Source organism: Equus quagga, unplaced genomic scaffold (genome assembly GCF_021613505.1).
Source record: "Equus quagga isolate Etosha38 unplaced genomic scaffold, UCLA_HA_Equagga_1.0 205_RagTag, whole genome shotgun sequence".
Lineage (NCBI taxonomy): Eukaryota > Metazoa > Chordata > Mammalia > Perissodactyla > Equidae > Equus > Equus quagga.
Window position 1 is genome coordinate 295,287 of NW_025798762.1, and position 26,325 is coordinate 321,611.

Consider the following 26,325-nt stretch of genomic DNA (forward strand, 5'->3'; position numbering starts at 1 on the left):
CCCTTAAATCTTCCACGTTCTCATTGCCTGACAAAAACTGAAATCAGATTACACACTGAAAGCACAAGACCAGTCCTTGTTCGCTGCATAAGATCATTTAAACCCCTAAGTGCATGATTCAAATTTTAATAAACACCTTTTCGAAGGTTCTAGCATGTTTGGAGGAGAGGAGACACAAGCTGCCCTGTAATCAGGCTCTAGTTAGGAAGAGGAATCAACCCCTTTGGTTTCATTACAGCTTCCTCTCTGGCACCAACCACACAATTCTCACATTCTCTTTTTCTTTGTGTTCACTAACATTTGGAGCACTTTATGCATGAGATGGCTTTCATGAGACATAATGAAAAGTGTGGACAGAACAGTAGACTTCCTTAACCGCATGAGATCCTGGGAATGCAGAGAGAAATATCTGCGGAATAACGCTAATCTACGAGAAGGACAAAATAATGAATTTTTCATTAAAAATAACCTCTATAGGTCTTTGCGCTGGAGACTATATTACTCGAAAACAACGCTGTATTTGTTAAATGTCCAATACAACAAACCTCATAAGAAAAGTCTGATACAGCATCTCTAGCTCCGTGACCTAGATAGGGCACAGAGCAACAGCGCTTCCGTAATTTGGTTATTGCCAGCTCTCTAGAGCAATCTCAGTTGCCATCGTTACTCAGTTTGCAGTAATCATCTGTAAATTGCCTGCTTGTCAGGATTGGTGGAATAGTTAGGGAGGAGAGGATAAGAGCTAACCAGAGCAGAAGCTGAATTTTCCAAAACAGCAAAATACCCTCCAACGCGCATAAATATCACCTCCGGGCTCAGTGATCCATCCCCACCCAAGATCTCGCCGGACTGCTACTCCAAGCCGCCAAAGAGCCACATACGGCCAAGGACAACGAGTTCCGAGCTTAAAGGAAAATAGGTGAGTGTGTCATTCACTGTTAAAGCCGTAGATGGATCTGTTCACTCAGTGGTTTATAAAAACCTTCATGTTGACCTTGCCAATCTCAGAACTTTTTTTGCTGTAACTTGTTAATTCCTATAGGAAAGCAAGCGTTTAGTTTTATCCCCAGCCGCTGCGTGTGATTTTCAGCAATATGCTCACCCTGAGGAGATTTTGCCAAGTCAGAAGAGTGAGGTTCTCCCGTGGAATTCATTAGCTTAGATTTTGATCTGTGGGGAGCTAGTGTGGCTCGATGTTTCAAACATAGTGGGGGACAGATAAAGCTGAGTTTTGAGCTCCAGTTCCATCACTTTTTAGCTGAGTGACCTCAAGCAAGTTACTGAACCTCTCGATGACTGTATTTTTCTTTTCCAGGTATTATATCTGGTTCTTTTCAAATCCACCTGTTCTTTTTTCATTGTAATTTTCTTTCTTATGTTTCTCTTCCTTCTTTCATGTGTTTACCTATTTTCAAAATACTTATTTCATATTATTCTGTTTTCTCAAGTTCAGGGAAGTGCTAATGTCCCCAGTTACAGTATCTGCCAACTCTCGCTCATGACGCATTATTTTCTTATGTATCTTAGAATTGCTTGTGCCGTGGGGACTTCCTGTGTCTCTGTTTATGGAAGTCTCCTCATAATGCTCTTTCTTTTGTTTCTACGAGGCATCACTGAACATCACTGGTCCAGACCAAATTGTCCAGGCAGAAGGAAGTTTCCTTGAACTCTTCTTGGGGCTCATAGGCAGAAAGAGTCTAGTTCTCCTTTCACAAAGGGTGAGGACCTTTATGGGTCTTGGTTCCTTAGAGGTCTCAGTTTCAAATCTCTACTGGTGTCTTGTTTCTGTCGAATGTTAAGATCCAAATCTCTAGTCTTTAAGGCCTATTTTAAACTTACAACCACCTCAGTGCAGACATGATGTCAGCTCACTTTACCACACTGTTTTAGTTCCCTCTTAATGTCTGGTGGTTTCCATTCTCTTTTGCTAGCTCACCTAGGTATTTAAAATATAATTTATTTTGCCTAACAGTTCTAGGTATTGGTTGGGAGGGCTCTCTGTTAGTTTCGCCCTCCATGCTACCAGAACTGTTTTCTGGCCTCTCAAAGCCTGGATATCTGCATATGTGAAATAGGGATTCTGATGGCATGTACCCCATATTGTTTCAGTAAAGATTTAATAAGGATTAAAGTGCTCAGGAATGTGCCAGTACATGGTTAACTGCATAACAAATGTAAGCTTTGATTGGCTGATGCTATTGCTGGTATTGTCAGGATTCACCTGGGATTGATCTCTGACATGACTGTTGACCCTTCATGAGATCCACAGTTTGACAGGTCAGCTGCGAGTCACCACATTAACTTAGTGATTCTCTCTCCACTAGATGCAACAGCAGCTTTGGTTGTCATGGCGACTCCTAGCAAACTAGAGAGACCCCGGCGGTTGGGATTTATCAGGATACCTCTCTTCTGTAAAGATGGCAAATTGAGAGTAAGGAAAGCTAATCGTAAGGGGAGGAGGGAATTAGTGAAAAGCTGGCAAGATTGGTGGTAAACTAGGATATGTTTTCAGTTTCCAGGATAAAGGGCCAAATATCAGAAGCTAAATTTGGATCCTGCAAATTCAGTCTAGTGAAGGCCAGTGATCCAATGTCTAAAATCAAAGTAGAGTCATATTTTAGGGGCACGAGAAGAAACTTCCAAATATAGAGCATTAATCATGACCAAATAGGACACATAGCCAAAATATTCCAGGAATTTCATCTGGAAACAAGGCAAATCAGAGTGTGAAAAGAGGTCAGCCCCTGGAAAGTAGTTTTAATCAACCAGGACAAGTGGAATATGGATCTGGAATTAAGAGGCCTGGGAGTATGGAAACTTCAGGTACCTGAGACACCAAGCAAAACTCATCCAAATTAGTAAAAGATACCAACCAGAGTTCTCAGGGAGAGTACCTGATGGTATATCTGGAATGGCCCAGGTTGGACACAGCAGTGAGCTGGCACTGGCACCCAGGCCATAGGAAATGCAACAGAGATACAGTATCTAAAGGAGAAGTAGACATCCAGGCAGACAGTGCAGCTGAGGTGTCATTCAGAAGAAAGCTGGCAAATAGACACAATTTAGGCAGCAAGCAGAAGTCTGGGATCCGGAATGCCAGAGCAGAGGGTTTGAATTCACACACAGGACGTAGATCATGGAAGGATACGCTGAGCTGCTGTTGGAATACAGTGGGGTTGCTTTTTATAGGTCACCCAAGTTCTCTTCTCTTAGGAGTGGAGAGGGGCACCTCTAAGGGCACTGAGTTTATTCAGACGCAATTTAACTTTCTTCATGAAATAACCTTGTGTAATGAAACTGGAAACATGAAAACTGGCTCTTGGAAGGAAGTGACGTATAATAATCATATTCGAATGTGAAATACTTTGAAAAGTGTGGATTAGAATGGCAAATAAATAAAAGAAGTTGTAAATGTCTGAAAATTGGGCCCTGTGTGGTAAAATCATGGTGCACCTATGCAGTGAAATGATACTGGCATTAACAGTGATAATCACAAAGAGTTTTCAGTAACTGGAGAATGCTTTGGGGCGAGGCAGCTTACCTCTCCTGTAATACCTCGTGCTCTTCCTTCCCAGCCTGGGTGCAGCAGACTGGCTTGGGCAAAGGAGGGTGGCGAGAAGAAGGGCCATTCTGCCATCAAGGAGCTGGTGACCAAAGAATCGCCATCACCATGCACAAGGGCATCCATGGAGTGGGCTCCGAGAAGCGCGCCCTTCGGGCACTCTGAGAAATCCAGAAATTTGCCCTGAAGGAGATGAGAACTCCAGCTGTGCGCTTTGACACCAGGCTGGACAAAGCTGTCTGGGCCAAAGGAATAAGGACTGTCCTCTACTGTATCACGTGCAGTTGTCCAGACAACATAATGAGGATGAAGATTCGGCAAACAAGCTCTACGCATTGGTTACCTGTGTACCTGTCACCACTGTCAAAAATCTACAGTCAGTGTGGATGGGAACTGAGAGCTGATTGTCAAGTGAAGTTATAAAACTGAAAAAAAAAAAGTTTTCACTATGTTAAGTGAATAAAAGAGATTCTTCACAGAATTATAGATTTGATCAGTTTAAATTGTGTGCAGCTGCTAGTACTAAAGAACTAAAATAGCAGTGCTTAAACTGGAGACAAGTTGGCGTTTCTCTCACAGAAAATAAGTCCAGACCTGGCCAGGCAGTTCCGCAGCATCAGACGCCCTGTCTCTTTCTATCTGTCATCTTCAAAGTTGGCTAAAATAGTTGCCAATGCCCTAGCCCTTGTGTCCACATTCCAGGCAGGAAGCAGAAGGAAAGAAGAGCAAAAAAGTTGCATTGTAACGGCATGTCCCCTTTTGAAGGGGGGTTCCCAGAAGTCTCAATGTTTTAGTTAGAATTAAGTTGGGCAGAAAGTAACTGATGCTCAAAACAACAGTGGCTTAAATACAATCACAGTTTCTTCCCTTAAGGAGCTAGGCAGCCGAGGCGGATTCGGCAACTCTGCTGCAAACACTCTCAGGCACGCAGGCTCCCTCTTTCTCGTTGGGTCTCTTAGCGGCTTCCATTCCAAGATCACCTCATGATCAAAATAGCTGCTCGAGCTCCAGCCGCCGTGTGATCTTGTGATTTGTAATAAGAAATACATGTTTGGTTTTCATCCAGGGTTCTGGCACACAGCTCTTAAAACCCTTGGAATTTCCAAAGTGGCCAAAGTGATAAAGGTGTCTTTTGTTATTCCGTGACAAGCACCTTTCAACCATACCAGAGTTTATGTTAATGAGGTGACTTTGGGAAAGGATGGGGCTGGTTGCTGTGGGAACCAACCAGGATTAGGTGCTGGGAGAGCGGCACACCCGGAGAAGGCTTGGAAACTCTGTGCCCCTTCCCACATACCTTGCCCTATGCATCTATTCCATCTGGCTGTTCCTCACTTACATCCTTTTATAATAAACTAGTAATTAGTAACTACGCTGTTTTCCTGAGTTCCGTCAGCCACTCTAGCAAATTAATTGAACCTGAGGAAGGGGACCCTCTGATTTATAGCTAGCTGTCAGAAACACAGGTGACAACTTGGATTTGAGACTGGCATCTGAAGTGGGGGTGGGGGACAGTCTTATGAGACTGAAGCCTTAACCTGTGGGATCTGATGCTGTCTCCAGGTAGATAGTGTCAGAATTGAGTTAAATTTGAGGACACTCAGCTGGCGTCGCAGAATTGCTTGGTGTGTAGAAAACCCACACATCTGGTGTCAGAAGTCTTGTGAAGTGGAGTGTTCTGAGGGTAAGTAAAATATTGAGAGTAGAGAGACATAGTAAGAGCAATAGTTGGCCGGCCAGGTGGTGTAGTGGTTAAGTTCACGTGCTCTGCTTCAGCGGCCCGGGGTTTGTGGGTTCAGATCCCTGCCGCAGCCAAGACACCACCCACCAAGCCATGCTGTGGCAGTGTGCCACATGCAAAAAAAAAAATAGAGGAAGATTAGCAACAGATGTTAGCTCAGGGCCAATCTTCCTTACCAAAAAAAAAAAGAAGGAGCGAGTGATAGGAGTATGTTTTTTCCTTTACATACTGTATTTATAATCTAGCCAGAAGAAAAGAGAAAGAGATATGGAAGAAAAAGATCCAAAGAGCCTATGTTAGCAGCCTTTTCAGTAAGTTTTCTGGAGCTCCATACGACCTTTCTGTTTATATCTCATTTGCCAGAACTTAGTCATATGGGCACACCTAACTCCAAGAGAGGTCACGAAATATAGCACTTTTAGCTAGGTACCTTAATAAATCAAATAAGCTTCTAATACTAAGGAAGAAGGGACCAGCAGATACTGGCTAGGCAGCTGGCAGTCTCTGCCACATCTATACTGTGTGATCACAACTATATGATTTTAAAACAGAACAAGCCCTAGGGAACGAGACAAAGACAGAAAGACGTGCACATGTTGACTGGGACCTAGGGTTGGAAAAAGATCCAGAGCTTGGGAAAGGGTAAGGAAGGGCAGACTGAGGCACTAAGGTGGGTGGGTGTGGGAGAGTGTGAGCATTCAGTGCAGAGGACACAGAAGCCTTGAGAAGTTGAGAATAAGAAAGAAAATCATGAAGGGGAGTATCTCAACTGAAACAATGTGGGGACTGAGGGCCTGAACAAATGCATATCTTTTTTTCCTTTCTCTCTTGCCTAGCTTCCCTCGCTGGCCACTTCTGCCATCGGAGGCTCTCATGATGTGACCGTTCGTCTTTATTTTGAAACACTCATCTCAATTGTAAGTTAAATCTTATTTCTGTAACATATAGATTGATAGAGTAAGCTCCATTAAGGTAGGCACACTGACTTTTTTTGCCAATGATTGTATCCCCATGCCTGGCATAGTGCCTGGCATATAATAAATAAGCAATAAACATTTCATGAATTAATGAAATGAATATGTAGAGGACACACTGTAGGAAAAGCGAGCTATACAACACATAACAGGACAAGGTTTCTGGAATGGTGCCTTTCAAAGATAAAAATACATGAATTTGTGAGGCATCGTGTCTTTCCAGAATAGTCATTGCTATGAACAACTGCAAATTGGAAGACATCAGTTTCCTTGTATTTATACACTATGATTCTGTTCTTTTCCACCCAAGACAGATCTTATATATATTCTTTTACTTCATTTCTACTTAATTGAATCATCTGGTCTCTGCCTGACTCTGGGCCCCTTCTCCCCTACTCCTGCCCGGTCCTGTGATGTATATAAGTTGTCATTAGCTGACTGGAGTCCAAAAGAACATTGCCAAGATTCACAGGAGGAAGTATTATTCCTTCCCATCTTATGATACTCCTACTTAATGGTTGTGTGACCTTGGGAAATTTATTGAACTGATCTATGCCTCAATTCCTGATCTGTAAAGGGGGAAAGGATTATATGAGGTAATCTATGTAAAACTCTTAGCAGTGACTGTCTCCTGATGTGCATTTGACACATGTTAACAATTGTTACTTGCACAAAGAACAGAACGCTGGGACGTAATGCTCACATTTTCCATGGATAGGCAAGACCCTTCCTCAATGATGGCCCCACAAGAGAACTGCTGAGAGGAAGGCCTGCCCCAAAGATGGCTGTGAGAGAGGAAGAGAGGGTGGAGGCAGGGGGAGTTTTTTCAAGGTCCCCCAGCCAGTAAGTGGCAGTACCATGAGGGTAACAGAGTCCCGCCCATACTGGCTCTTGGGATATTTCCAGGATCAAGTGGGTGACAAAGAAAAGCTGGCTTGAGAATTTTTTCACAGAGGGAGCAACAACCCTGCCTGCAGCCATGTGAGTCATGGGTTCTGGAGAAGAAACAGCACTGACTCAATGGATTGGAGACAAAGGGAGTTTCCTTAAGGACTAGCTCCTGAATTAGCCACTCTTTCCCTAAGATAACATGTACCACACTTGCAAGTCGTGTTAGGCCGAAACAAAATATAAAAAACTCTCAAACATAAACTAGCTTAAGAAAGGAATTTACTGGCTCACAAAACTGAAAAATTTAGGGGCGGGAAGCTCTTGACTTCTGTCTATCTTTTAACTTGACTCTAATCTCCATATGAGGATTCATGTGTGACATGCTCATGCTTCATTCTAAGTCTCCTTTTGGTGACAAGTGAGCTGCAGTAGCCCCGGCCTCACAACCTTTCTGGTTAAAGTCTACCAGGAAAGAAAGTCTGCCACCTTGATGGGTCCAACAGAAGTCTGGAGTCTCGTTAGGACCATTGACTTGCTTGAGAATCAGTAACAGAAACCGTATAAAATGATGCTCTGGCCAAGTCTAGCTCACGTACCACCATTCAGAGCTGAAAGTGGATTAGCCGCACAGGAACCACATGGACTAAGAGTGAGGAGGGGTCGATCCCCAAACAGAAGTTGTGGGCTGTTACCAGAAGTAGGGTAAATAGATGTTGGGCAGTCAGAAAAAAATGTTTATCACACTTCCCATTATTTTATCTTGCCATGTGTTGTAGGCACTGTTCAATTGTTACTCTATTGTATACAGTGGGAATCTTGAGAAAACATACCCTTGCTTTGGCATTATGTGTGAAATTCTCTTAGGGGTAGAGGGTACCAGTAATTTTTTCACACTCCAGTTCAGATCATCTTAGGAGTGCCGGGCCCCTTCATTTGGCATATAATTCAGGCTGTTTTAGTATATATGTGTCTGTCCTGTCTCCCTGTTATACTGCAATCTGATGGAAGGCAGGGGTCTATCCAGGTACACTACATAATGTTCATATTAACAAATGATTTTGTTCAATGATTCATTCACTTAAGGGCTCTGTTTCCAGTCAGATCTGACACAGTCAGAAGCATTTGAGCTTCCACTGGCTTCAAAACAGGAATTATAATTCTTTTTGGCAAGTGTGAAATCATCATAACTCGTGTTCTTCGGAAACACATTTTGAACAACATCCTGCTGACTGGAAAGATGTATATAGTCCCTCAACAGAACAATTGCTCATTCAACACTCACATTTTAAATGGAAAAAAAATTTCAAGTAATTAATTTTGATCAGCTAACGGTCTGTTTTTAACAGATAGGCCCATCCAATTATTCTTTTGAACAGAGACAGTTTTTCAGAGCAAGACAGTGAATTTTTTTCCCTTTCAGTTGTAACTAAGTTATAAATGCATCAACTTAAAGGTTGAGAAGTATCCACTTAAATCTGACGTGCTGAACCTGAGCTCTGATCCTGGGGCTGGGGGCGTACGTGTGTGTTTGAGAGACAGAGAGATAGAAACAGGGAGACAGAGACAGGGAGACAGAGACTGATGGAAATTGATCAACTGTCCGGGAAACATGGAGTTAAGGATGATATGAGAAAGTGCCCATAAGCAAAATCAGAGTCCGACCAAGATATGAATCTAAGCGGAATATAAGCAGAGAGACTGAATCCAAGCAAAAGGAAATACGAAGTAAGATTAATAATAACAACAATAATAATATCAATATGGCACTTACTATGAGGTAGGGACTATCTAAGTGCTTTACACAGGAATGTGTATTCTCCTCTAGTCTCGACTACAGGTTTAGAGAGGGTAGGGACTGTGTGATTTTATGTAGGGATCTTGCTTAATAAATATTGTTGAATACTGATGACACTTTGCCAAAACAAAACAAGTGGGATAAGACATGGAGGGTCAGGGGCAGATACAAGATACTCCCTGAGCAGCTAAGTGAAATTGCTGACTCTTCCTACGGGGTGTCCACGGCCTGAGTTGTAGCTGAGGAGGCCTGTTCAAGTGTGTTAAGGCATATCAGACTCTACCCAGATTTTGTCCATGTTCCAGAGATCATTTAAACCTTGCTTTTCAGTAAAGCAGCCGTTAAAAGACAACCGAATGACTGTGGCACTGTACAAATCGGTCCGTAGGTGGTTCTCTTCACCTCATCCTGCTTCTCCTCTTTGCCCCCTACTCATGCATCCCAGGGTATTCTGGGGCTTCTAAAGTGGACGCGATCACATCTCCGCTTGCAGTAACGCTGGCAGAGTTTGTCATCTGGTGTTAGGCTTGTGGGGAGGTATCTTTCTGGAGTTTCGTACTGGTAGCAGCATAGGAGGCAACTGTCCTCAATAACTGAGTGCTGTAAAGACCTACTCCTTTTCATAATGCATTGCTCTCGATTAGTGCTAACTCAGCGTGTCCCAAGAGACAATCAGTTTAGTCTGCCAGGCCTGTGTTTAATCAGCAAGGAACTTTTCATTCCCATGCTAATGCCTTCATGCCACACAGCCTCTACCATGTTTTCTTAGCTAAGCAAAGAGTCTTAGTAAACTGACCTTTTTAAAGAAAAAACCAACACATTCTCGGGTTGGGGAACGGAAGTGAGGGAGAGGGGAGGTGTCTCTAGGCAAGAGACTTTATCAGTTAAATATCCATTTTACAGTGGAAAAACAAATCAGTGAAACACAGAACAACTGGAGGATGCTCTTTGCTGTTTGCAGAGGGCCGTCTAGGTTCTGGGAGGCAGTCTGGGCTTTCTAGTGATGCAACCATGGAATGGTTTGATCACACAATGACAGACGTTCTTCGTTTGCAGGCTACCAAACCAATAACAACCTATCTGTGACAAAGAGAAAGCTTGAGTTATTGACATTTCTGGGGGTGGGGAAGTGGAGTGTGGGTTGGGGAGGTTTAGCACAGCAATATGAAAAAGGCCATTAATATTTTTCAGTTTATATATAGTTGGGTTCCAGCGGGAGACTTTTTAAGTTCCAGCTCTACTGCTTACTGGTTGTGTGAACTTGGACAAATTTTTAAATCTCTCTGTATCCCAGTTTCTTTATCTGTAAAGTGGAGACAATATTAGTACGTGCTTTCTAGAGTTATTGAGATGATAACCCGGTTACTGCAATGAAAAAGATTGGAACAATGCCCTGACTTATTGTAAAACTCAGTATATATTGCCACCAGTGCTATCATTACTATTCATGTACATCTCCAAATTCCTCTATGTTAAATCACTTTTTTCCTATTCCTTGTTCCCAGAATCTGGTTGGGTTTAGTTGAAGACAGACTGTCCTTTTGAATTTTATCATTTTCATTAAAGCTAATCCTCATGTTTTCATATGGAGGGACTTCGGCTGGACTAATGCCTCAGGTCTCTGCCCTGTTCCTCACTTCTCTCCCTGGAGGGTTTGGGAAAAGGACCTGGGCTCTGTGTTCAATGGATCCGTCACTGTGCCAACCAGGTACATTCTGGTCTGGCTCTCCACAAATTAGTGAGGCCTGACCCTGTGGGGAAGACTTGATCTTGTCTAACTCTTCCATGACAGGGTAGATGATAAGCCCACTATTTTAGAGGCATAAAATCAGGCCACTTGGTCATATTTTCCAATCTAGTGTTTATCAGTAATGCAGTAATGTTTCTCCACCAATATGACTTTGATGTCTTTTTCTCAGTTGGTTTTGACTCAGAGGGAGAATAATATTTTATTTACTGGGTCTCTAAATTCTCCACACCTACTGTGTGTAAGGTTCTGGGAGGTTCCTGCAAGTGATACATTGATGACTAAGATACCTTCTCTTGCTTAGGGAGCTTGAAATCTAGTACTAAAGGAATGACAACTTTTCATAAATAACTATAACTCAAGCTAAACAATTAAAATAAGAAAATCAAATTTAATAGGAAATTCAAAGGAGGAAGAAATCACTTCCATCTGGAGGCATCAAGAAAAAACTCATGGAAGAGATAGTATTTAATGTGGCTATTTCTTTGACAGATTGAACCGCAGTGGAGAGGGCATTTTAAGCAAACAGCAGTGTCATGAAGGCAGGAAAAAATGAGTACATATGCCAAGAAAGGGAGGGTGACAAGGTGATAATTGTGGAGAAACAAGAAGTAACTCCTTCTGGCTGAAATTTAGAGTGTATCAGTGAGGAAGTAGAGGAAGAAAAGGCTGGACATGCTTGGGCCATGGAGTGGAAACTCATGGAAAGTTTTTGAACAGGGCACTAACTTTAGAGTTGCCTTTGTCGGGGAGGGAAAAATTTTCTTCTGCCTTTATAGGTTCTTCTGGCTGGTCTAAGAATTAAATTGACATGAGACAAATTAACCAGAGAAAATCAAGTTTAATTGTGTATGTGCGGGAACCCCACATGCATGAGAGGTTCAGAGACAAAAAAGTAAAATGTGTTATTTATGCCATCATGAGCCAAAGAATGGGATAGGGGCCTGAGGCTTCAGAGGGGAGGAGGATAATTTATAGGATGATAAGAAGAGCAGATGTTCAGTAATTAGATGTTTACCCTGCCTTATAGGTAGGTCAAAAAAGTTTATTTCTGGTCATAACTCTTATTATGGGCAAGACCTCCAATTTAAATTCTTTAAGGGAGAGGTAAAAGTTTCTGTTGAGCCCAAAGGGTCTCTACTGCCTTTAGCTCAAAATATTCTACGTGCCAAAGTGGCACAGCTTGGGGCACAGCCTGTTTTGAACTCCTTCACATTTAATGAAGATTAATCAGGCAATGATACACAAGGCAGATTCAGTTCAACTTGGGGAATGGCAGTAATTGGGGTGAAGCCGAGATTCAGTTGCCTATTTGTTTGATTCTAAGCCTTGGTTTATCAGAATAAAGCATATAAAAAAAAACTTGTTTTAGAGGGATAGCACAATGAGCTCAGACCTGCATATTGCATTTGTGATGCCACTGGGACATTCAAGTGAATAACGCTAGTCGCTTCTGACTCCATTCTTTCCTTCAGTTGGTAGGGAAACAGACTTTACCTCTCCATAGCAGAAACTGCAAAGAATTTGTTGCCACTTTTAATCTACTACATCAATTCCGCAATTTATTAGCTCTGTAACCAAGGGCTTTTTACTTAACCTTTCTCAGCCTTAGTTTCCTAATATGTTAAAGGAAAACCTAGGTCATAGAATTCTGAAAGTTAAGTAAGAGAACATATGTACCTACCATGCGCAGGTCCTGGCGTGTGGCAGGTGCTAAGAAATGGTAGCTATCACCATCATCATCATCCTTACGGAGTCAAGTTCAAACACTGGCTTTGTCATTTACTACCTGTGTGATTATTTAACCTCTTTAAACCTTGGTTTGCTCATCTTAGAAATGGGGATAATAAAAATAATTACAACACATATGGTTGTTGCAAAGATTTAGAAGATGATCTGTGCATAGAACTTCTTAAGAGAATAGTACTGGTAGTTCCCAACCAGACTTGTTGTGAAGATTTAACAAGATTTAATAAGTTCTTGAATGTATTCAGCATGATAACTGGCATACAGTCAAGACTCTAAATATTAGCTATTATTACTATAATTACTATTGCTACTACTTCAATTGCATTAGGTAGGTATTTGATTGTCCCCTCTCCATTAATTGTGGGTTCTTTAAGGAATCTACTCAATATCTATCTTCCTTAGAAAATTAGGTAGGTAGGTAGATGGATATTTTAAAATGTACACTAAAGACATCTAGAGGGCAGTTTGTTCTCTGTTAGGAACTTGTGGGTGTTTGGGCTTAAGGTACGGATTTCAGAATAATATGTGTAGAGACAATACTTGAGAACTCTGAGAAGTATAGGGAGAAAAGAGGGCTGATGAACCTTACTAGGTGTTTGCTTATAGCAGATGGGAGAGAGAAGAGAAGCCAGGAAAAGATGCATAAGGAAAGACTAGTGATCCAGAAGTAGAAGGATACTCATCACAGTTCTAAGGAAGGAGAAAATTACAGGAGGGAGGGGGATGTTCAACATTGCTAAATAGTACGGAAAGACGAGAAAAATTGTAGGCTTTGCCAATTATGGGGTAATTTGGTAATTGGTGACCGAAAGAGAACAGTTTTAGAAAGAGAATCAAGGGTAGAATCCAGATTCTGAGGAACTGAGGAGTGAGTGGGTAGTAGGAAGAATGGAATGGAAGCTGTGATATTAATCTACTTTTTAATTTTCCAAAGAAGAAGAGAATAAAAGGGCAGTAACTCATGCAGTAGTAAGGTCGAGGGAAAGATCTTTATAAGGAGGGAGAATATTTGTAGGAACTCAAACAGGGAAAGCAAATGAAGACACTCTCAAGAGAGGTCCTTGGTGGATAAGAACCTAGAGGAAACAGGAGGAATGGGAATAGAGGCTGGGTTGAGCTTTCTAAAGGCAGAGACACACATCTTTTTTGGAGATGAGAGTAAAGTGAAGGAGTGGGGTGACTAAACTTACCAGGAGAGATTGAGATAGAGCAAGTGGAATTGCAGGAGCTCTCCATTGGATGTCTTGGGTCTTACTGGTAAACCAGAAAGGGACTACTATATTCTGACAGATCGCCAGGAAGGGGTGGGAACTGAAGGACAAGGGGGGCAATATGGAAGAGCTGCTGTTGAGAGTCTACTGTAGCTGAATATAATAATTTCTGGGCAGTAATGAGAGCTTAGCTGAAATTAGACTCATTAAATTGCTATGGACCCAATCTACTGACTTACCCTAGAAACTTCAACGGCCAGGGAGTAAGAGCAGAGAAAGCGTATTTTGTGTTATATTAAGCTTGATAACGCTGAGGCAGGAGTGAGAGAAGGTAAAAATGGCAAAGGATGATGTGTGGTGGTTAATGGTATATTACTGACATGACTTGGTACCTTACTGACATAACAAATGAACCCAGAAAAGAGAGGATAAACTGAAGAAAAGAGAGAGTTCAAGACACAAACAGATACCACTAGGATTAAAAACAAGTTAAGTGATCATGAAGAAATGGAAAGACTTGAAGTTGAGGTTAGAATGTCGATTTTCAGGGGTCAGCATCTTAGAAGTGGAGCCACATCAAGGGAGATGAAGTCGATGGAGGCTTTGTCGTGGGGTAGCCTAGCAGCGTGGAGCTCTGCTTCAGGAAGTCCAGAAAGCAGGGAGGAAAGTCTGTGTAGGAGTAGGATCCAGTGGGTCAGTCAGAGTACCCTGGCTCCAATCCCCAGCTCTCCAGTTGGGTGACCCTGTGCAAGTTACTAAACCTTTCCACATCTGTTTTCCCATTGGTAAAATGGAGGTCATATTAGTTCCCAACTTTTAGATTTGTTGTGAGGAATAAATGGGATAATATATGTAAAGTGTCTCACATTTGACAAACAGCAAGGGCTCAAAGTATAGTTTTTATTAATATCTAGTATTAACTTTCATTATTTTCATGAATCATACCTCAATGTGTATCCTTGGGAGGATGACAGGGCTTAAGATGGAGAGGAAGACAGTAGATGGAGTACTAAAGTCAATGAAAGAAGATCAAGTTTTAGAGGTTAGTGGATGATTAGGTAAGCACTGTTAGAAAGTCTAACTAAAAATGCCTTACAAGAGACATTGACTACCTCAAAACAAGAAATCCCCAGATAGAACTGCTCCAAAGTTTAGTGCCATTGACTTATTGATACCCTGAAAGACCCAGATTCTTTCTTTGCTTGTTGGCTTGTCCTCGTAGGCTATTTCCCATCATGGCCCCAACAACATGGCTACAGTTTCAGGGATCCTTAGGCCCTGAGTTTGAGGGATCCTTAGTGGATCTCTCTAGAATGTGAGGGGGCTAGCACCTACTGATTTCAGTTTGGGGATTAAGATATAGAAATACCATTTAATAGTTTGCGATACAAATGGTGCAGTGAGCGACCCTGTAGATATCTCATTGTGCATACATGAAGTATTTTCTCGCATGAATAGGGAGATGTAAAATTGCTTCCACAGAGGGTACATTTCAGATGTAGAATCTTACAAATGGCATTAGCACTTTACACTCTCATTAGCGGTATATAAAAAATAAAGATTTTCCTACTTTCTATCCAAATTTTGATAAAAATCAAACTTTTCAATATTTGCTAATCTGAGAGATGAAAAATATATCTCATTGTTCTTTCAATGTGCATTTTCCTCGTTACAAATGAAGTTAACCATCTTTTCAAATGTTTGTGGATCATTTGCATTTAATTTTCTATGAGTTTCTTGTTCATAGCTTTTCCTTGCTTTTCTGCTGGCTTATTTATGTTTCCTCAATCTGTAGAAATTCTTCGTGTAGTCTGGATACTAATTCTTTCATTGCTATCTATGTCTATCCTTTATCTTTCACCTTTGTTGAAGCTGTCTATTATAGGAAACAATTTTTCATTTGCACAGAACTTTTTGTGCTCTTGCGTTCTTAGGCTATTTTGCTGGTAGTAACTAGTTATTTGATCTCTAGGGTCAACCTTGCCCAAGGTCAATTACAGGAAGCACTCCACATGGTATTATTTAAAGGATAAGGAGAGAAAAGCTCAGCTGCTCAAATATATTTCAACCAATGAGTCTGATGCCATGAGTGAAATTCCCCACGAGTCACTCCTAAGGGACTTTCTGGGAGCTTGGATTTTAACTAGGTGAAGGATGTTATTATCCTGTTGAGACAGGATATTAGCCTATGAACACATTAACAACGATTATGTTCTCTAAATAAATGTATTTGCCATTCATTTTTATTGGAGGGAATGAAATGTACTGGTAAAGTAGAGAATGTCTGAAACAGCGCATGACGCATTTTTTTGCAGATCATTGATGGAGAGCTTTGGGGAGCAAGGAGGCAGCTTCAGGGTGAATTTTCTCTGTCAGGAGGGAAGAAAGGAGAAAGTTGAAAAATGGGATTCTCTCAAAACAAACGTTGTTTTCTCCCCCGAGCTTGTAGTTCTTTTCGTCCTCTAATACTTGGGTTACGTACTAGGTCAATATCAAAATGTGATAGTTTTCCACTGAAATTAGATGCTACTTTGATTATTCCCTTATTAAATCATTCTACAGCTGTGATTCAATAGATCCTTTCAAACTTTCCTCACAAAAAAGTCTTTTGATAGAAAGAGTCATTTGAGATTGAAAATGAGGGGATTAAGAAAGTGGCATAAAATGCTTGTCTTTTGCCATGTGTTAAGTTTCGAGAATTTATTCTATCCTTTTAGTGGTTTGTAGTCTCTGAGAGAAAAATATTTAAAGAAAGCAGATGTTGGTGAGTCGCATTTAAGCTCCTCTAGCTTAAAACATGTTTTTTCTTTGTTTGTGAAGCTGTCGTCTGGAAGGTGGTTGGCTAAGGTCCTTGACTAAAACCCTAACTAGTGAATTTCCCTTTGTTGTCAGTGCTGAAGAAGATGGACTAATAATCTCTAAAAACACTCCCAGCTATTGTGTTCTGCACTTTTTTATGAGCTTTACGCCGTTTTTGCTTTTGCCCCAGTTATGTAGCCCCACATATAGCCTCTGGCCCCTTTTCTTCTCTGGCTACTTCTTTAAATCACTGTCTTTAGTAACAGTGAAGGAGTTAGGAAAGAGAAAGCTTTCAAAAGTGTAAGAATGGGAGCAATATTCATTCATTGTTTAATAAATATTTACGGATTGCATACCATGTGTTAGACTGACTACAGGTAGACAGACTAACCAAATAATCACAAGCATGATTACAACTGAAGGTAAGTGCTGTGAAGTTTCCCTATAATGAAGGACTAAAGACCTGACTGAGGTGTCAGAAAGAGCTTCTCTCAGGAAGCACCAACACTGTGAGCTGAGATCAGAAGGAGGTAGAGGGATCACAAAGTGAAAGAGTGGCTGGGTTGACTGTGGTAAGAGCGTTTGAGGCAGAACAGCATTCACAGGGGTCCTGCAGCAGGAGGGAGCACAGTGTGTTCAGGAAACGTGGAGGCAAGGGGACGCATCCCCAAGGTAGATAGGAGAGAACAGGACTTGGTAACGACTTGGATAACTGGACACAGTTCTCCCTCAGATTCCTCGCTACTCTTTTCCCCCCTAGTAGATAACAAACACTTCAGCTGGGCATTGTTTTAAGCACTTTACACACATTGACAATAACCCAAGAAGTATACAGTAGAATATAAGAACTCATGATCCTACTTGAAAATCTCTGCTTTGCCTTTTTCTGCCCCTCATATACTGAACTGTTCTTCAGATGGCAGACAGTTTTTGTAGGGACAAGCCCAGGGTTGTTTGAGAAAAGAAAAGAAAAAAAAAGGATGGGAGTATCAAATGTCTTTTGGTCATGCTGAGTCCTGAGGCACTGGACTTAGGACGAAGACTACAGAAATCTCCCATCTATTCATGTGTTCTTTATTTAATTGTGATGGATAATATTTACTGAGTGCATATTGTGTCAAGTACTGTTCTGTACTTTTTACATATAAGCTTATTTAATCTTCACACCTAACCCTGTTATGATGCCCACTTTGCAAATGGGAAAACCAAGAGAAATCTCCAAGGATGCACAGCTAATAGTAGTGAAGGGAGGTGGGAGCTGATCGAGGCAGTCTGTCTTCAGAGGCCACACTGGACATCACTTGCTTATTTGTATGGCTGCCAAATGCCTTGCTGCCCCCTAAACGATTCTCTTCTTCCTTCTCTAACAGACTCCCTCCAATACGTCAGGAAAGGAGGACCCTCACGACAAACACGACATAGTCATTGAATTAACAGGAAAATGGGGAAACTCTGGTGGAACTTTATAGGAACAACATCTACTAAAACCGGCTTTTCTTCAACAAATGAGAATATGGAAGTAATTTTGTGGCTAATGAACACAGAATACTTGAGATACGCAGCAAGCTGCCATGTAACTCTAGATTCCTGAAATTGGCGGTATGAAAACAGCTCTAAGGCTGCTTTTGAGCAGGGATTATAGTCAATCCTACACCACTAAAGTAATTACAGCAGAAAAAAGAGACCATTTTCAACAAAGTTGCAGAATTTCTCTGATTTGCATTAAGTATTTGTCATTTTCTTGGCTTGTGTTTCTCCTTTCATCACTGCACTGTATGTGAGATCATGTGTTTCAAGGCTGGCTCATTCTCATTTAGGTTCAAATCAAATTCTACACTGTTCTTTTGGATGCAGGGGTTTCCCTGAAGTTAAACGGAGTTTCCTCCACTTTTGTTGAGATCTAAAGAAGCGGGATTTCAGTTCCTCACTCATCACTCATCACTTGAATCACTCCGGTGTGTCTACCCTCAGCTTTCTTGCTACTTTCTCCCTCCATCGTACTCTGTTAGCAGATAATAAAGCCCTTCTATCATATTTTCTATGTGTCAACCATGTTCTAAGCACTGTACACCTACTGCCTCAATGACACTCTATGAGGATATGGCAGAATATACGGGCCCAGATGCAGGTAGTTGGGAGACAGGGCAGTGGAAGCACATAAAAGATGTCTTCTCAATCCTTCTGGTCTCTGTAAATGAGAAATAGGCCATACTCATTTTAAAGATGAGGAACCCGAAGCACAGAGAGAGAGCAAGCAGTTTGTTCAAGACCACCTAGCTGCAAAGTGGCAGAACTATGATTTGAATCCGAGCAGTCTGACTCCAGAGTCTGTACTCTTAGCCGTCAACACTACTGCAGAATTCCTCCCTGGTTAAATTCAACTCTGTATGTCCCCTGCCTGTACTTGGGAAGCTGAATAGAGCTGAAGAAAAACGACCATGCGGGCTGTTCTCCCTCCACATTCATGCCTGGGCATAGCCTCAAAAGCCACTCTACTTTTGAATTCTGTTCATTTGTTGATTATTTCACACCTTTTCTCTCTTTAAACCTTTGCTGCCACTTCTCCAGTCTTCATTGCTGACGACTTGTTTCCCATTTCATGGAGAAAATGGAAACAATCAGAAGAGAGCATCCACCTGCTTCCACCGCCCTTCTACTGACCTACTTGTATGGGGCCCCATGTACTCTGCCTGCCCTTTACCATGGATGAAAGCCTATGTTCCTGTCTAAATTCAGTAGCTTCTTGTTCTGCACTGGATCCCACTCCCCTACCTTCTCCAGGATTTCTCTCTTTCAAATGTATCCCCTCTCCTGTATCATCAGTTTTCCTACCCCTACTGAATCATTCCCATCAGTATACAGATGTACTGTAATATCGCCTCTTAAAAACAAAAACAGACTTCTGGTTTCTGGTCTGGCATGTGAGGAGCTTGGCAATTGTCATTCTGTCCTAACAACAAGTAAAAAGCTGAACAAATTGAAAAATCAACAACTTTTCATGGATCCATCAGAGAAGTGAGGTTACGGGCAAACCCCAAAATTGGAGAGCTAGGCAAATATAGAGAAGAATAACTTATTGGAGGAGAAACCTACATGAGGAGCAGTACGGGCCTAGGAAAACCTGAACTGTAATTGCCAAATTGCTGGAGGCTCAGTGTGGACAAGTCTGAGACTTTAAAACCCCAGGGGGACCCAGTCCCTGGGAGGCCCCCACAGTTTTGTGAGTTTTACTTCCAGGAGCCCTACCTGGTTCTCACGGTGAATATCAGAGAAAAATCCGCTTGTGCTTCTAGCAGGGGGAGAAGAAAAGGAACCATTTTGAAATATGCAAAAGCATTCTCTTCTTCACAAGGCCTGCCCATAAAGGAAACTTTTTCACCAGAGCCTAAACTATTGGGATTTTATCAGAGCCTAACCAACGTGGGGGAAGGGAAATAACCAACCTCAGTCCCTCTGGCCTTCCACTGGGGGAAGGGAAGCACCAAGTCCAGCCCTCTCTAGCCGACCTGTCCCACATAAGGGGGGCAAAAAGTGAGAAGCGCTTGTGAAGTTCAGAGGCACAGGCTGTCTAAAAGACCAACACCTAATGAGAGGACCATAGAATGTTTTCCCTCCTCCCGCACCTCACCACCACGTTACTAAAGGCCTGCAATTCATTCTATCCAGTATATCATGCCTGGCTGTCAAGAAAAAATTAAAAAGCATACTAGAAGGCAAAAAATCAGTTTGAAGAGTCAACAAGCATCAGAAGTAGACTCAGATATTGCAGGGATATTGGAATGATCACACCAGGAATTTATAACAACTGTGATTAATATGCTAAGGTCTCTAATGGATAAAGTAGACAGCATGCAAAATCACTATTTTGTAATGTAAGCAGAGAGGTGGAAAATTCTAAGAAAGGACAAAAGATAAATACTAGAGTTCCAAAAATGCTGTAACAGAAATGAAGAATGCCTTCAGTGGGCTTATTGGTAGACTGGACACAGCTGTGAAAAGAATCTTTGAGCTTGAGGAGGTCTTAACAGAAACCTCTGAAATTGCAAAGCAAACAGAAAAAAGACTGAAAAAACCTAAACAAATCCAGAACAGAATATCTAAGAAAGGTGGGACAACAACAAAACATATAACATACACGTATTAGGAATACCTGAAGGAGAAGAAAGAGAAATGAAAGAGAGGACATCACTACAGATCCCATGGACATTTAAAGGATAATTATATACTTCACAAAAATTAACTCAAAATGGATCATAGACCAAAATGTAAAATGCAAAATTATGAAACTCCTAGAAGATAACATAGGGGAAAATCTAGATGACCTTGGTATGGCGATGACTTTTTAGATACAACAGCAAATCCATGAAAGAAAGAACTGATAAAGTGGATTTCATTAAAACGAAGGACTTCAGCTCTGTGAAAGACAATGTCAAGAGAATGAGAAGACATGCCTCAGAGTGGGAGAAAATATTTGCAGAAGACATATCTGATACAGGACCATTTTACAAAACATACAAAGAACTCTTAAAACTCAACAATAAGAACATGAACAACAGCATTAAAAAATGAGCCGAAGACCTGAACAGACACCCTATCAAAGAAAATATGTAGATGGAAAATAAGCATATGAAAAGATATTTGACAGTATGTGTCATTAGGGAATTGGAAATTAAAATAACAATGAGATACCACCACACACTCCATAGACTGGCAAAAATCCAAAACACTAACACTGAATGCTGGTGAGGATGCAGCAATAGGAACTATCATTGCTGGTGGGAATGCAAAATGGTACAGTCACTTTGGAAGATAGTTTGGCAATTTCTTATAAACTTAAACATATAAGATTCAGCAATTGCACTTCTTGGTACTTACTGAAATGAGTTGAAAAGTTATGTCCACACAAAAAATTGTACATGAAGATGCTTATAGCAGCTTTACTCATAATTGCCAAAATGTGGAAGTAATAAAGATGTCCTTAAATAAACTGTGGTACATCCAGTCAATGGAATATTATTCAGTGCTAAAAAGAAATGAGTTATCAAGCCATGAAAAGACATAGAGGAACCTTAAATGTATGTTACTAGTGACAGAAGCCAGTCTGAAAAGGTTACATACTGTATCATTCCAACTGTATGACATTCTAGAAAAGGCAAAAGTATGGAGATAATTAAAAGATCAGTTGTTGTGGGGGTGGGGTGGAGGTGGGGATATGAATAGGCACAGCACAGAGGATTTTTAAGGCAGTGAAATTACTCTGTATGATACTATAATTGTGGATACCTGTCATTATACATTTGTCAAAACCCATAGAATGTACACCACCAAGAGTGAATCATAATGTAAACTTGGACTTTGGGTGATAATGATATGTCAATCTAGTTTCATTGATTGTAACAAATGTGCTACTCTGGTGCAGGAGCTATATATGTGTGTGTGTGCTCAGGAGGTATATGGGAAATCTCTGTGCCTTCTGATTCATTTGCTGTGAACTAAAAGTCTCTAAAAAATTGTCAATTTAAAAAACAAAACAAAAACAAAACAAAGAACCTCCTTAGACCTCACATTCCTTTCCAGCTGCCACCTCATTTCTTTGCTCCCTTTTAGAGAAAAATTCCCCAAAAGAATCGCCTGTGCTCACTAGCTGTCTCGATTTCCCCTCTTCCCATCTCTCTTTAATCCGTTCCCACCAGGCTTTTGTCCTCACTGTTCCACTGAAATACGGCCAATTCTCAGTCCTCATCTTGAAATAGGGAAAGCTTTTGACACAGTGATCATTTTATCTTTCTTTTTTTCCTTCTTCTTCTTCTTCTCAAAACCCCCCAGTACACAGTTGTATATTGCAGATGTAGGTCCTTCCACTTCTACTGTGTGGGACACCACTTCAACATGGCTTGATGAGCGGTGCTAAGTCCGCACCCAGGCTCTGAACCGGCCAAACCGCGGGCCGCCCAAGTGGAGCGCGTGAACATAACCACTCGGCCCCGGGACTGGCCCCCGTTTTATGTTTCTTGATAACCCTTCCTTCATTTGGTTCCTGGGACCCCCATTTTTAATGTTCTCCCCTGAGCCACTCTTTCTTAATCTCTTGGCTGGTCTCCCCTCACGTCCCTAGATGCTAATCACTGGAGTGTACTAAGCTCAGTCTTTGGTCTTCTTTTCTGTACCTACACTCACTTACTTGGTGATCTCATCCAGACTCAAGGTTTTGAGTACTATTGATAACTCAGGATGCGTCAATTCAAAATACCCAGTTTATGAGGTTGTGGTGAGGATTAAATGAGTTAATATATATAAGGAACTTCAAACTGTGTCTGGAACAGTCCGTACTTTAGATAATCAGCTGTAAACCTGCAAGCTAACAGGCACCATAAACATCACATGTTCAAAACCAAATTTCCAACTTTTCTCCCTCAGGTTCCCCCTCTTGCAGGCTTTCCTAACATCCTTAACTCTTTGCTTCTTATCATATTCCCCATCTAGTCTATGAGAAAACCCTGGTGGTTCTACCTTCAAAATACATTCAGAATCCAAATCTTCCCACTATCGCGTCACTATATCCTTGTCCGAGGTACAGTAGTGTTCCACCTGACCTTCTGCAAATTTACTGATAAGTCTCCCTGCTTTCTCTTATTTCCCTTTGGTCTCGTTTAACACAGCAACCAGAGTGATGCTTTTAAAATGTAAGGCAGATCGTGTCACTCCTTTGTTCTAAATCATCTTACTCAGAGCGAAAGACAATATCCGTGCAATGGCCTACAAGGCTCTAGATCAATTGGCCCTTTGCTCCTCTGCTTTCATCTCTTACCACTCTCCATGTGGTTCACTCTGCTTCAGCACACTAGCCGCCTTGCTGTTTCTCACATATACTTCCTCCTCCATTACTTTTGTTTGATTTCCCACTGCCAAGAATGTCCTTCCTCAAGATAATCTGCTCAAATGTCTCTGCTCATCCCCTTCCTTCTCCAGTGTCTCTCTCAAAGAATCTTCCTATCTCTCTGGCATCATCAGGGCCACTAGGAGAGGATCTAGCCTGTAGATAAGTCAAAACTTCCAAACCAGGTTCTTTTTTTTTTTTTTTTTTGGAGGAAGATTAGCCCTCAGCTAACTACTGCCAGTCCTCCTCTTTTTGCTGAGGAAGCCTGGCTCTGAGCTAACATCCGTGCCCATCTTCCTCTAGTCTATACGTGGGACGCCTACCACAGCATGGCTGCCAAGCAGTGCCATGTCCGCACCCGGGATCCGAACCAGCGAACCCCGGGCCGCCGAGAAGCGGAACGTGCGAACTTAACCGCTGCGCCACCGGGCCGGCCCCCAAACCAGGTTCTTGATGACATCCTTTGAGCATCCGGATCAAGCCTGGCCTAATGCTAGCTCTACCCCTGGACTGTACATGCTGCACTCGTGCCTTTTGGAGTTTACTACAATACCTGGCAAACAGCTTGGCAGGTGTTGTATAAAAAAATATCATTATCATTAGTATATTTTATTTATTACAATTTATTATTATTCATATTTTAATGTGGTAGAATTGTATAATGATGAGTCTTAGCAGAAAGAAAATTGTAATTTTGTAAATAAAGAATGGAGAAAGGTATTGCTTAATCTTTTCTTCTGGGGACATTATTATGTTGTGCAACACGAAGAGAAGAGGGGAAGGAGACAGAGGGAAGGGAGCTGACAGTTACAAACTGTCCGGCCTCATGCTAAGTGCTTCACATGCATTTCTTCTTCAAAACCCAGCGTCCCCAGGGTGAACCTTTGTCTCCACATTTTACAGATGAGGAAGGTCAGAAGGTTAAGGTCATCTAGCTATTAAAGGGGATAGTCAGGATCCGTGACTAGGGCTGTGTTACTCCCAAACCTGTCCTCTTGCCATTTTCACCATGCTGCGCTTGGTCTTTAAATCTTTCTACAATACATAAGTCCTGTTTGTTGAGCCAGTGAGTGAAACCAGAAAGCAAGTGGGAAAAAGAATTCTTTTCAGTCTGCAAATGTCAAGAGTGACAATATGTGGCTGTGTTCTTACCATTGAGCTTAAAATCTTGCAACTCAGGCTTTGGCAGAAATTTGAAAAAAAGAAAATTTCCACCGGCATGTCTAACTTATTAAAGAAGGATAAAATGTAACTGCACATAGTGACAATATCCCACCTATTTCCTGGAACCCATTCTACAATGGTGAAGGATATGCTTCAACTATAAATAGAATATATCAGCTCATCTGTTCTCACCAGATGCAGTGAAATTTAGTCTCTAGAGTAAGGGCTGGTTTAAGGGTCCCCCTGAACTTGTGTTTTAGTGAGAAAAATATTTTGTACATGTTTAAGAAATTATGCTTATTCACTTTTACATTGAGGTTTAAAGTACATCACGTTAGAAACATTTAAGAAAGATAATTTTATATTTGTCCTAAGAGATTAACTTTAAATTACAGTACAAAATCCAGTTAATTCCCTCAAGTCAACCTTACTTATTAAGCGCCTATTTGTGCTTTGAACTCTGCTGGATGCTGTGTACAAAGAGAGCATGGTGTGCTCAAACTAGTCCATAGCCTCTGGAAATCCTTGAGGGACCCTTCTTTTGTGAGTTCCTAGGCAATGCAAAAGCTATTTGGGATGAGCTATATCCTGGGCACAAAGCAGTCATTTACGTCGGCCAGCTCACCTCCTTCACTGAGCGAGGAGAACTGAAATGAGGGCAGGGTATTCTTTCTCAGTCTTTTGCATAACCAATCTACATTTAACCCTTTCAATGTCTTCTAAATTCATCTGTCTTGCACACTAATTATTTTTATTGCTATTCTTAGAAACTGTGCCAAAATACTTTACATATTCCCAGTCTTGAGAGACTGAGAAATAGACACAAAAATTTTCCAATAATTCTTGTGCATACATATATAAGTAAAAAGTCAATATTTGGGGTTTTCATTGGGACAGCTGCCCTACCAAGGTTTATTGTTCACATTCTAGTTATATTAGTTTGATAGACACTTCTCCTTTTAGATTCAATGTTCATTTCTTGCTGAAGATGTCCTCACCCCCGATAACACTGTGTGGTGTGCCAATTAAAACAATGTTTTGACCTATATAATATTTTCTCGTTTGTTTCTGCTCTCTCAAAAATTTGCAATAGTAGCCAATCTCCATTTGGGGCCACCAGTGTGTTATCATGCTTTCCTTTCACATAACAAGGAAGTTGTTCATGCTGTTATATCATACATTTAGAAGATTCCAAGAAAAAGTTTATTCAAGTCCAAATCAGCCACACCTTTCAATACACATATACAGCAATGTCTGTATATAGATGGGAAAAACACTTGGCAAACAAGACTACAATACAGCTGAGGGAGGAAGAGGTGTGACGCGCTGGCTGTGAATTTTTGTTTCCGAGGTCAAGAGGGCCCTTATTCCTGCACTTCTATACGCTCCAGTACACTTTGGGCTTCTGAGGGTCCGGGTTCAAGAAACTCTTATTGGTGCTGACAGCGATCCCTTGTTTATGTGGTTTCCGGAGATGGGCTGAGGAATCTATGATTGTTGTGAAGGTATTCAGACATGAGGCAATTTTCAGGGACCCTAAGAAATGAGGAATCATGACTATTAGGTAATTTTATTCATTCTTCTTTATCCAGTTATGGAATATACAACTTTTGTCACTTTGTGGTCTGCGCATAAGTATAGGGGACAAGGACGGAGGAGTGTAAGGAGAGAGAAACATTTCTTCTATTCAAACGTGGGATTCCAAAACATATTTATAGCAACACCTTTCAACTTAATGGGTAATATTAAGCTCCAACATGTCATTTTGCTATTTTTCAGAAAGAAAAACCTCAGATAATGGTTGAAAGACGTACA

General features: G+C 41.3%; 1 long non-coding RNA gene and 1 pseudogene across 1 annotated transcript; both read left to right on the forward strand.

The window, feature by feature from the left end:
* Positions 1–623: 623 nt before the first annotated feature.
* On the forward strand, positions 624–4,117 carry LOC124233565 (60S ribosomal protein L31-like; annotated as a pseudogene).
* A 1,019-nt stretch (positions 4,118–5,136) lies between these two features.
* Positions 5,137–18,219, forward strand: LOC124233566 (uncharacterized). The gene is made up of 3 exons (XR_006887094.1): positions 5,137–5,246; positions 6,140–6,220; positions 17,840–18,219. It is a non-coding gene; the product is annotated as an uncharacterized LOC124233566 (long non-coding RNA).
* Positions 18,220–26,325: the final 8,106 nt, after the last annotated feature.